The sequence below is a fragment of the Micromys minutus genome, assembly GCF_963924665.1.
Source record: "Micromys minutus genome assembly, chromosome: 1".
NCBI lineage: Eukaryota > Metazoa > Chordata > Mammalia > Rodentia > Muridae > Micromys > Micromys minutus.
In genome coordinates, this window is record NC_137969.1 from 173125583 (window position 1) to 173138401 (window position 12819).

At 42.1% G+C, this 12819-nt stretch overlaps 1 pseudogene across 1 annotated transcript; it reads left to right on the top strand.

Annotated features, from left to right (window-relative positions):
- The first annotated feature begins 8372 nt into the window (after positions 1 to 8372).
- Positions 8373 to 8747, top strand: LOC308416804 (multifunctional methyltransferase subunit TRM112-like protein; annotated as a pseudogene). Its single transcript has one exon. The product of its transcript is annotated as a multifunctional methyltransferase subunit TRM112-like protein (transcript).
- The last annotated feature ends 4072 nt before the right edge of the window (positions 8748 to 12819 follow it).

A 12819-nucleotide genomic window follows, 5' to 3' on the forward strand; every position in this document is an offset into this window, starting at 1 on the left:
CTATTCTGTTCCTATGGCATCCTTGCTGCCTGGAGCCATCAGAAGGGTTGGATTACGCCCTTGTGGAATGGAGACTGTGTCCACAGCATGCGCCCAGGGCATGAGAGCATTCTTAGTGATGTACCAGGTATCTGCATTGCTCTTTGTTTACATTTTCTAAATTTCCAATCTATGTGGCTAGATGTTTTTGTACAATACTGACAAAGTACAATAATGTGGATTGAAGTAAACAAAAGCGGTGCAGAGGACAAGCCTCCATTGGAAAGGCCCGAAGGATGCTGTCCATTGTTCTTCTCTGTTCAACACCCCAAGACCCAGCTGGGCCCATTATACAGTGGACTCTAACCCGCTACTCAGGGTAAACAGGATCCAGGATGCATGCCATAGTAAGGTACCACTGGCCATTTCCCTTTGTGTAGGCTCTTATGTATAATAACCTGGTCCACTGAGGAAGAACAGAATACTAAGTAGTAAAAGCACAGGGGTGCAGACACAATCTGAGCTCACATATGAAATGTACCTGATGAAAACATGTTCTAGAGGAGAGATCTCAGAGAAATGTGAAAGAGACAAAGATTCCATGTTGCAAAAGCTCTCAATATCAGGTGATGGTGTCCTTCCTCTGATTTTTGAAATACCGTTGAGAGTGATGAGCACTGCTTTTTCTGACTATTCATTTATTATGAAATATTAGAAGCAATATGGGAAACAACAAATAATATAGATTCTTTTAAAAAAGCCCTCCCAAAATTACATTTTTAAATTACATTTTTAAAACCCTCAACAAGATCTCACCATATAGCCTCCAGTTGGTTCCAAGGTAGTAATTCTTCTGTCTCCAGACAGCTGGCATTACAGGTGTGTGCCACCATCCATCCACAGCTTCGGAGACAAAATATTTGGAAACTTTTTATCTCTGTCATGTTTTTCCTCCATGATGTTTGAAAATACTTACTATCAAACTGAGTGCATATGCTTTCTCAGCTCTTCATTTTATTAATAAACAAAAATAAATGATACTCTATGTTTTCAGCTTGTCATTGAAACATCACTGTGAGTCACACATTTCCTAACCATATTTTTGTGAGGGCTGTGAGCATTTTCTCTTAGGTAAGGTAGACCTAAACAATGCCTAGCCCCTCCTCCTGAGGTCCCATGAACAAAGCAAAGCTTGATCCCACCCAAGTTCCCTTTGGCGAACTAGTAAGTTTATTGCAGCTACTTACAGAGCATGGGAGAGGTGTTACAGATAAGAGCATTGGACATGCCAAAGCAAGGGTTCTGGAAAGTCTTCATTTGGCGTGGATGATGATTTCTCCATAGCTTCATAGATAGATCCCCCCCCCCCATTAGTTTTCTCCAGCCTATATTCTCTAGCTCCTTCCTGAGCCCCATGTGCAGTTAGGGCAGAACTGCATAGAGCTGCTTACAGTGGGTTGCTGGAGACTCAGAGGAGAATGGAATGATGCTCTTCCTCCCTCCTACCATGTAAACAGTCAACATGGCCAGTGGGTGATCTTTTATAAGCAGGAACATCTGAACTTGTAAAGATTATGGCAGTTTGGCTTGGAATATAGTCCAGTATAATATGAGTTTTCTGTGGAAGCTAATTTATTTGACAATATAAATAGCAAATAAGTTGATTTTTGTGCATTTATAAACTGCCATGGGTTTATTGCTTACTTATATTTCTTCATTGTTAATTATTCAACCAAGTCCTTTCCTTCTCATTTGCCTAATAAAAGCCCTAATTGTTCTCCATGTACATTAAAAATAAAGCACCATCAATCAGTCATAAGACTAGTTTTCTTGCAAATGCTTGTTCTTAAATGTCAGTCCACAAATCTAAATTGCTCTTTAGCAAGCTTGTATGCATTTTGAATTGTTTTTGTCTTATTACAGAGACCACTTAATATGTCCAACTGTTATTCAGCAAACATCCTGACCTGTATGATATGCTTGGTCTCTCCTTTCTTCTGTAGGGTTAACCATACATCGAAGATTCTGGAACTTCGTGCTGGAGAAGTCAAAGCATGCTCTTAGTATAGAATAATGGTGCATCCTGATCAGTGTTAGTGGTATCAGGATGATAAAAGAAAGGCTATCAGTGAAAGCCCAGCTCTGGGGGTTACAGGGAAACAAGGACTCCATTTGAAACTGGATATAGAGGCCATTGGTACAACAGTCTGGCAAAGATTAATGCTGTTTTCTGTCCATGCCCTCAGAAGTTAAGTAAGGCTGAATCTAAAACTAATGGACTAATGTGTTTGACAGAGAACGTTTGGGTTCGGAATAGAATTCATGCCTCAGAAGCGGTTACCGCTCCCTGCTCTCAATCCTGTCTGTAGCTGAAAACAACAGAAAGTGAAGCGGAAAGATATGAAAAGAGTGTGCAGTTTGATAAGGAAAGAAAATGGGTTTCAAGATGATGCAACAAAGCAGATGAGGAAGAAACAGCAATTGTTAGAAAGGTTCACCCCATTAAAGCTCTCATCCCGCCCCATCTACCCTGGGCCAATGGGCAGCATCCCATAAAAGCAAGACCCTGCACACCTAATGCTATAACTTGTGAAAATGCAAAGTAATTTGGAAGGAGAGAACATGAATTGAAAATGAGGTGAAGGGTTCCCTGCTGAGAAGCCACTGCCTAGGAAACAGGCTTTCTAGATGGAACTACCAAGGCACGTGAAGGTCACTTTAGCTTTGTCTCCATGGGTCCTCATTATATATTGAGCCAGCAGCAGAGCTAGGCAGCAGCATGAGACGTGAGAGATACAATAAGGGATCATGGAGCCTTGGGATAACATTCTAGAGAGCCACTGAAGCTAAAGGATGAACCGAGGGTTGGAGTCCCTGCCAAAATTTCCTGAGAAGTTATGCTTAGCTAAGTAGGCAAACCCTAGCTTGCATTGGGAATTCCCATGACCCTGGAGATGTCAGAACCATAAGATATTAGCTAAGGAAAGTGGAGGCAAGGAGAGAAATGGTCTTATTTTCTATCTTCTGGAATGTCGCTTCAATGTAAGGACTCAGGAGCAGCAAGGCTCAGAATACTGCCTTCATGCCTTTCCTACCATGTTGGGTCGTATCCTTGAGATATCAAGCCAAAACATTCTACTTTCTGCTTAAACTGCTCTAGAAACTTAACCAAGGCTTCATTGCTTCCAATGTGAGCTCCCTTTTGTTTCCTGTTAATCTACAGCATTCATTTTTGCTTTCTATTTTTTGATCCAAGATGGCTGCTTCAGCCTTTCCCAGTAGATCCATGTGACTATTAGTGGGATGCTTCAGCCCTCCTTCACCAGCAGTTACCCTGGTTGACCATTATGCATTCCACATAATAAAATTATTGTCATTACGATATATAATTATTTTATGTTAATCCAAGAGCTTTTATTTAACTGTGTAAATTAAAGTTTTGAAAACTTTTAAAACTAGGATAAAAGAGAACACATGGTCTGGGTATTGTGACACACACTTGTGACCACAGCAACTGGGAGGCAGAGAAGATAGATAGATCAGAAATTTAACCTCGGCTATATAGCAAGTTCAAGTCTGGGGTGCATGATACCCAAAACCCAAGCAAGGTGGATGAGGTGGGTGGGGGGGTAATGATAGCTGGAGAGAGGATGAAACCTTTATCAGGATGGATAGACAGGTATGTAGTTGAAGTTGACTCTCCCCCCCCCCCCCCCGCCCAGGTGTTTTCCCTTAATCAAAGGTCATCTTCCTTAATGTTTCCAAAACAAATGGTAAGGAGATAGATAAGAAGAGAATCTTTCAGACGTGTGCCTAAAGTCCTACAGAGAAGAAGGATAGGAAGAGATTAACATTATACCTACCTTTCTGAGAGGCACAAAAATCACAATAAAGGCCTGACCATCCTCTCATGAATAGCTTCTGGTTTGCATTGTAGTTCTCTGTCATCCATTAGTGCACAGAACCATAAGCCTGTGAAGTAAACTCAATGGCCTATGAACTTCCTTCCTGCTCCAAGGCTCTGCGACACCCGGGGTTAACATGCAGTTCTTGACACCCTTCCACATCTGTTTAATAATTTACCAAATCTGTCTGTTGCCTCCTGTTTTTGGAGTCAGGTAAAGGAATCATAACAAAGCTTTTAAATAAGGCTTGCCATCATCAGAGATACTGAAACACAAAGGCAAGACCCATTCAGGCCTTCACTGAAATCATCCTGTCCGCCTTTCTGGCCAATTAATTGATGATGCTCTGGAAAATGGAACCAGGTAAGTTGCAGGAAGAGGTCTGAGTCACTGAGAAGGGGGTTGTGCAGAAAGCTGGTTTGGGAATGAATGGGACAGATTCCCAATCAGGCAGAGAGCAGGAGGCCCCTGCAAGGCAACCTGAGAGGAAGCAGGGTGGTGCCAGACAGAGGGACAGCTGACTTCCAGCTTCCTCAGTAATTTTGCTTAGGGCTGGCTTTGTGTGTGTGTAAATCACTCAGATAATTGCTGTAATTCTGTGCTTAGCTTGGCTGCTTAGACCCTTGTCTCATGAATATTCATGAGATCTATCCACACCACACTATTACTTAAAATTTCCTAGACAGCTTTCATGCTGAGAGTGCCAGCTTGTTTGTGCTGAGAAGGAGATGGCCATGGTTTGTCGTCTGAGTGGGAGTGGGCTGAATGTGCTCCGGCTTCCCTGACGGTCCACCGAGGTAATGGAAAAAAATAGCTCAATGATTCCACATGCCTCGCTTTTCTGCAGCCTTTATCTGGACTCTTGCTTCTAAGGTGCACCACACACTGCATCAAGCACAGGGTCTCCAGCACACAAGACAAGGTGACCTTCCCGTGGGTCCCATGGTCCACTCAGGTAACAATGAGATGTCCTTTTGGGATAACAAGAGGTGCAAAGGCAGGGAGCTCAGGGAGCTTTGATGCTTTGGGCACTGTCCCCCATGTCAAAAATGTGATGAGTAAAACTAAGAAAGATTGACATTTCAAGGGCAGACATGCTTGAGTTGAGTTTTTAAATGAACCCATATTAGAAATGTACATTCATGGAGAAGAGTGAACATCTGTATCGGGTGAGGAGAGGTCTCAAGATGTCATTATGCATGTTTGCACACATTTTCCTATAGCTACACAAATTCCTGGATTTATATAGTTGGCTTCAAGAGTGTGTGGTTCTGTCTGTGTAAAGAAGCTCCAGAAAGATGTTGCTGACAGAAGAGGCATCAGGGTGGATCAGAGATATAATCCCAGTCAAGCATCTGAAGGAAGCCTAGATCTCTGGAGCAAGATGACCACACTTGGAATTTCTTTCTGAAGATGTGAAGAGCAGAGACATCTGCAGGATGAGAGGGATCCACGGAAGGAGTACATCAGAGACCTAGTTGTTTAGAGTTTAGACCCTTAACCAACAACTCTCTGGACATTCTGTTCTTCTGAATGAAGGCCAGCTGGATCTCAGTCTATTGCACAGAGATCAAGCTCTCTGTTAAGCCTGAGGCTCAGAAACTTTCTAGAAATGGTTCTGCCATTAAACCATGGAAGAACTAACACTTTCTACATTTTTGCCTCTCACCATTAAACCTTGAGAGTCCATTATATTTTAGATTCTTACCCGGCAGCATGAAAAAGAAACTTGAACGAAAACTGTTTATCTGTCCAAGATTATTTCCCTTTTCTAAAAACACTGTTGCTGAGTCTTCTGGGAGAAAAAAATGGTTGGATTAAGAAGACAGTGAATCAGTCTGATTATCCAGGCAGGAATGGCAACAGTGTATGCTAGAGTTCATGTACTGCAATATATGAGAATTCACATTTGCACTTAGTGGGCTGCCAGGGAAGTGGGAGTGGTTGAAGAGAAAGGTGGATCATTTTTATTTATCTTATTTGCTCTTGACTGTTACATAAAAATCACGTATAGTTTAGATTAATAAAATAACAATGCATTAATGTTCTTTGCTTTCAATTGTTTCCCAGTGGGGGATCTGAGGGAAGATTTGGATAAAGATAGACCTAAACAAGAGGCCTAGAAGACTTATTTGAAAGATATTTAGAAGGGGAGATTATTAAATATTGGGCTCATATGAGGCATGTTCAAGTAAGGGGATGAGATAAAGAAGAATAGAATGTGGAAGATTCAGTTTCCAGCTATCAGTGGAGTTGTCTGTGTTATAGACAAGAAGGAAGACGAGGGGAACATTGGTGAGTTTGAATTTTCTTCAGACATTCAGTTGGGGTTGCTGAGCCATTTGTGGGTTTCTTCATTTGAATTTCAAAGGAAGAACATGTTGAAGATTTTAATTTAGGGACCATCAGACTATATGTTATCACTAAAGTCTGGGGAATAGAAGTAATCATGAAAGACTCAAGAGGGAGACATGGAAGTAGCCTGGAACTGAGACTTAGAAACACCCATATATAAAGGGAAAGGGAAGCTGGAGAGATGCAGTGAGTAAAGTGCTTGTCTTGCAAGTAAAAGTAGCTGAATTTCATCTGCAGAACCCACGGGACATGGCCTATATCTGTAATCCCAGGTCTGGAGAGGCAGGGCAGTTAGATACCCCAGTACTCTCTTGACAGCTAGTTCAGTTGTGCCTACTTGATAGCTTTCAAATCAGTTAAAGAATCTCAAAAGCCAAGGTAGAAGGCATCTGAAGAATGACCTGTGATTTTCATATGCAAACACACACACACACACACACACACACACACACACACACACACACAAACACACACTCCCTATCAGGGTGAAAGGTGTGCGTGTCAATGCCTAACTTTTTACACATATATTGAGAATCCCAACTGAGGCTCTCAGGCTTCTGTATTACAAGCCCTTACCCACAGATAGCTACAATAGCTACAGCTGTGTACTAGAGGCTATATGAACTACAAATACCCACAGATTTTCTGATTGCATCTCAGTTACATTTGATTATAAAGATTAGGCAGGAAAAGTCACTTGTTATCTTGTGTATCAGAGACTTATCAATTAGCAACCCACCTGGATTGAAATATCTGACTTAACTACAGAGCAGCTACCTTCAGAACCCATGATCTTATGTGTGGTATACTGAAGCCCACACGACATCGTTCCTCTTTCATAGCTTTGCCTGGGATGAAACATGCATTTGAATCCACATCCCTGCTTTTTAAACCCCAAACTGTCTGCTGATGTAGCCCAGGATGAATATCAGTGGCTCTGAAAAACTGAAGTCCATTGCCACTGCCTTTGCTCATAACCAGCTTCATGTGAACTCTTCCAAGATCAGTTTCCCTCACTGGGACCAGACCTCCCAACTGAGCATGGGGTTTCAAAGAATTCTCCCATGGGAGAGAGGCAGATGAATTAAAGTAGTCCTGGCTTGTTCACAAAGCAGACTTCTGGGACCCACCCCAAGTCTGTTGACTCTAGGTAGATCCAGGAAAGCTTGGAGAAGGGGTACCCAAGACTGAGCTGTCCGGAAGCCTGTTTCTAATCCATATTTTGAAACTTGCTGGTGTGCAGACTCACTGCGAGCCTGGAGCTTCACAGCTCTGTACACATTTGGCTTGCTTTTCATCTCATTTCCCAAATTGTTCGCTTTTCTCTTTCTTTGTCTTTCGGCACTGAAGAATGTTCAGACTGTGAGATTTGGTGTTGAAAAAGGTTGATACCAGTTGAAATCTGTGTTATTATACTGTTTCATACACTTAATTCCTGTTGAGACTTTAAGTGCGGGCAGCTGGATCCCTTTCCCAGGTGCAATGTCTTATGAAATGTTGACATATTTCCTGTCCATGAGACATGAAAGCCCAGCTGCAGTGGTGTCAACAAGTCCCCGGCTATATTTTGCTGTCCCTCCGATGGTGGCCACCTCAGAAGATATGTTGACCTCAAAGCTGGCAGCATGGGAGCGGTTGAGGGTACTCAGACGAACTCTTTAAGGCTTGAGTAACTGGAAGAAAGAATGGCTTCTTTTAGATATTTAGATTCTTTTATTTATATTTGAATTTCAAATCTAGTTTCTTAGGAGAAAAGCAGAGGCAGTGCAGAAGCTTAACGGACCACAGAAACGTCCGTGGAAACTGCAGAGGATTTACAGGAGAGTGGAAAGTCTACTTTTATGTAACTCTTGTCAGGATCTCCCCAGCCTCCAAAGGTAAAGGCTGTTGGTCTCCATGATTTCTGTCTCTCCTAATCACTTTAAATCTTATCCCTTCAGTATCAGTAATGACAAATTGGCCTTTTCTATTTTAGTGTGAAAGAGAAATTTGTTATGTAGTCATAGCTGGGAGCTGGGAGGGGGGATGTGTCTGAGTTCGGCATGAAGGACAGAGCTGACAAAAACAAACAAACAAACAAACAACAACAACAACAAAAAAAAAACCTCCTCGACTGAGCTCCGGTGTGTCAACATGAAACTACTCACCCACAATCTCCTCAGCTCGAATGTGCGGGGTGTGGGCACCCGTGGTTTCCTGCTGTGCCTGCAGGCCACCGAGGTCCGCGTCAACCCAGTGGACTTCAACTCCGACTTTGTGGCCTGGGTGATCTCTAAGTGGAGTGGGCGGCACTTGTGCAAGCAGCGGACACCTTAAACTTGGCCGAAGTACCCAAAGAGCCGATTGAAGGCTATGAGCAGGGTGAGACGTTTTTGAGGAAGATGCACTACCTGTTGTTTGAGCTTGGGCACCCTGCAGTGTCCAGAATCTGGTCGTCTTTTCCCCATTAGCGGCGGGATCCCCAATATGCTGTCGGATGATGAGGAGACTGAGACATTACCTTGCTAGCCACCTCTCTGGTATTTTGTAATCCTGTGTATCCATTGTATGGTCTGTTAATTAGCTGTGTCATGTGTGACCCCAAACTCCCCCCAGTGACTCACGGACCACCATGTACTTCACCTCCATAGTATATTTTTTTCCTTATTAAAGGTCCAAAACCAACCAACCAACTAAACAACCAACCAACCAACCAATAAACCTCCACGACTAGAGATAGGGTGGAAAACTGCATAAAAGACTAAGCCCTGAGTGCCAGAAAAAATACACTTGCCTGGACCCAAAAGATACCTACAGAAGGGGGAAAAAAAGAAGTTATAGGAAGACCCAGAATGGTGGGGGAAACCAGCAGAACCTCATGGCTGCAGTCTTAGCTATGTACCTTTTGCTGTGATTAGAAAAAAAAAAAAAAAAAAAAAATCAAAACAACTTACAGAAGGAACTGTTTATTTGGGCTTATAGTTCCAAGGGTTAAAGTCCATGATGGTTGAATCATGATGGCCTGGCAACAGAAGCAGGCATGGTGATTGGGAAGCTGAGGGCACACATCTTGAACCACCAGCAAGAAATGGGGGTGTGAGAGAGGAGAGAAAGCAAGAAAAGGGGAGGGTCTTTTAAACCCTCAAAGTACTTCCCCAGCAAGGTCACACATCCCAAAACTGCCAAACAGCCACCAACAAGGGACCACATACTCAAGTACAGGAGCCTATTGGGGGCATATTTCCATTCATTTTAAATTATAACAGCAACTCATGTAGTTTGCACGAAAAATAAGGAATTCTAACAAGCAAAGATACAGTATCTCATTGAAGAAATACTTATTCTTCCAATTTCTGTAGCATGGATTATTCCAACTGGACAGTTTAAGCACATAGCTAAGGGACCGCTTCTGAGGAAGGCAGAACAACCCTTACAAAGGTAGATTCACAAGAAAAGAGCTTTTTATTTCATTTTTACTGGATATTGTTTGTATTTACATTTCAAATGTTATCCCCTTTTCCCCAACTCCCATCACCCCTCCCTTTGCTTTTATGAAGGTACTCCCATTCACAACATGAGGCTCCTACCTCAGCTCCCTAGCATTCCCCTACACTGGGAAAAGAAGTCTTCACTGGACCAAAGGCCTCTCCTCCAACTGATACCAAATAATGCTATCCTTTGCTACATATGTAATCGAAGCCATGGGTCTCTCCTGGTGTACTTATTGGTTAGTGTTTTAGTCCCTGGGAGCTCTGGAGGGTTTGATTGGTTGATAATGCTCTTCCCATGGGATTGCAAGCCCTTTCAGCTCCTTCAGTCCTTTCTTTAGCTTCACTGGGGTCCTAGTGTTCAGTCCAGTGGTTAGCTGCAAGCATCCTCCTCTGTATCAGTATGGTTCAGACAAGGCATCTGAGGAGACATCCATATCAGGCTCCTGCCAGTAAGCATTTCTTGACATCAGCAATAGTGCATGGGTTTGGTGGCTACATATGGGGTGGATCCCCAGGTGAGGGAGAGGCAGTCTCTGGGTGATCTTTTCTTCAATAATCTCTATTTGTCCCTGCATTTCTTCCCATGAGTGTTTTGTTCTCCCTTCTAAGAAGCACTAAAGCATCCACATTCTGGCTTTCCTTTTTTAAAAAAATTTTATAAATTGCTTCTTAGGCATACTGAGCTTTGGGAGCTAGTATTTGCTTATCAGTGAGTGCATACCATGTGTATTCTTTTGTGACTGGGTTACCTCACTCGAGATGATAGCCTCTAGTTTCATCAATTTGCATAGGAATTTTTTGAAGTCATTGTTTTTAATAGCTGAGTATTACTCCACTGTGTAAATGTCCCACACTTTCTGTATCCATTCTTCTGTTGAAGGACACATGGGTTCTTTTCAGATTCTTTCTATTATAAATAAGGTTGCTATGGACATGGTAGAGCATGTGTCTTTGTTATATGTTAGAACTACTTTTGTGTATATGCCCAGGAGTATTATAGCTGGGTCCTCAGGTAGTACTATGTCCAATTTTCTGAGGAACTGCCAGAATGGTTTCCAGAGTAGTTTTACCATTTTATATTCCCACCAACACTGGAGGAGTGTTCCTCTTTCTCCACATCCTGGCCAGAATCTGCTGTTACCTGAGTTTTGTTCTTAGCCATTCTGACTAGTATGAGGTAGAATCTCAAGAGTTGTTTGATCACCCATGCTCATGGATTGGAAAGATTAATATAGTAAAAATGCCCATCTACAGATTCTACAAATTCCCCATCAAAATGCCAACTCAATTCTTCTTAGAGTTATAAAGAGCAATTTTCCAATTCATTTGGAATAGCAAAAATCCCAAGATAGCAAAAACTATTCACAACAATAAAGGACCTTTTGGGAGAAATCATCATCCCTGACCTCAAGTTGCATTACAGAGCAATAGTGATAAAAACTCAATGGTATTGGTACAAAGATTGGCAGATAAATCAATGGAATAGAATTGAACATCCAGAAATGAACCCACAAACCTATGGTCACTTGAACTTTAATAAACGAACTAAAAGCATTCAATGGACAAAGGACAGCATCTTTAATAAATGGTGCTCATTCAACTAACAATCAGCATGCAGAAGAATTCAAATCAATCCATTCTTATCTCCTTGTACAAAGCTCAAGTCCAAGTAGATTAGAGACCTCATAAAACCAGTACACTGAAACTAATAGAAAAGAAAGTGGAGAAAAGCTTGAACACATAGGCACAGGGGAAATTTTCCTGAACAGAACACCAATGGCTTATGCTCTAAGATCAAGAATCTACAAATGGGACCTCATAAAATTGCAATGCTTCTGTAAGGCAAAGGACACAGTCAATAGGACAAAATGGCAACCAACAGATTGGGAAAGGATCTTTACCAATCCTACAATTGATAGAGGGCTAGTATATAATATATACAAAGAATTCAAGAAGTTAGACTCCAGAGGATCAAATAATCCTAATAAAAATGAGGTACAGAGCTAAGCAAAGAATTATAAACTGACAAATACCAAATGGCTGAGACTCACCTAAAGAAATGTTCAACATCTCTAGTCATTAGGGAAATGCAAATCAAAACAATAAAATAGCTTTTAATATGTGTAAATTTGAGCCTGCAGGGAGGTTTTATAAACTAAATCATGTCACTGTTATAAGAGGTTGTGGTGGCACAAACCCCGGAGCACATAGAGCCAATCCTGCTGTCCAGAGCACCAGGAATATGCACCTTACTGTTGTCACTATATAAGCATTGGACTGAACATGGAGACCCAATGAAGGAGCTAGAGAAAGCACTGAAGGAGCTGAAAAGGTTTGCAACCCCATGGGAAGAACAATATTATCAACCAACCAAAGCTTTCAGAGTGTCCAGGGACTAAAACACTAACCAATGAGTACACATGAAGGGACCCATGACTCCAGTTGCATATGAAGCAGAGGATGGCATTGTCTGGCATTAACTGGAGTGAAGGCTTGTTTTCTCAGTGTAGAGGAATGCCAGGGAGCTGAGGTGGGAACCTCACCTTAGGAATGGGAGTATCTTCTTGGAATCAAAAGGAGGGGTGATGGGAGTTGGAGAATAGGGGATAACATTTGTAATGTAAATACACAGAATATCCAAGCAAAAAAGAAACACAAAAAAGAGAGAGAGATTTGAATGAAGGAAATCCTGCTTCTGTTTCTATCATTGCTTTTGTCAACTCTGGGGGCAGGGGGAATAACCTAGCACACTGTGCTGAACTTAACTTTTTATCCTTCTCCTTTGAAATTGAATAAAGGGCATTAGTGCTAGAATTTTCTGGTCAGAAAATTCCTGTCCGTGATTCACAGTGCTAAAAGTGTGATTTGCCACCTTGGAATTTAGCTCCAATCTCTGTAAGAAGGAGAAAGTGGCCATGGTGAGCTCTTACCAGCAATTCACCAAGTAGGCTAGGTTGGCTGGCCTATGGGCCCCAGGCAAGTATCTGTCTGTGTCTGTCTAGTGCCAGTATGATAAACACTCACCATTGTGCCTGCTTTTTGTTTCATGTGGTATTGGGGATCTGAAATTCTGCCCTCTCCTTTTCCTCTACCTCTAAGCCATCTCCCTT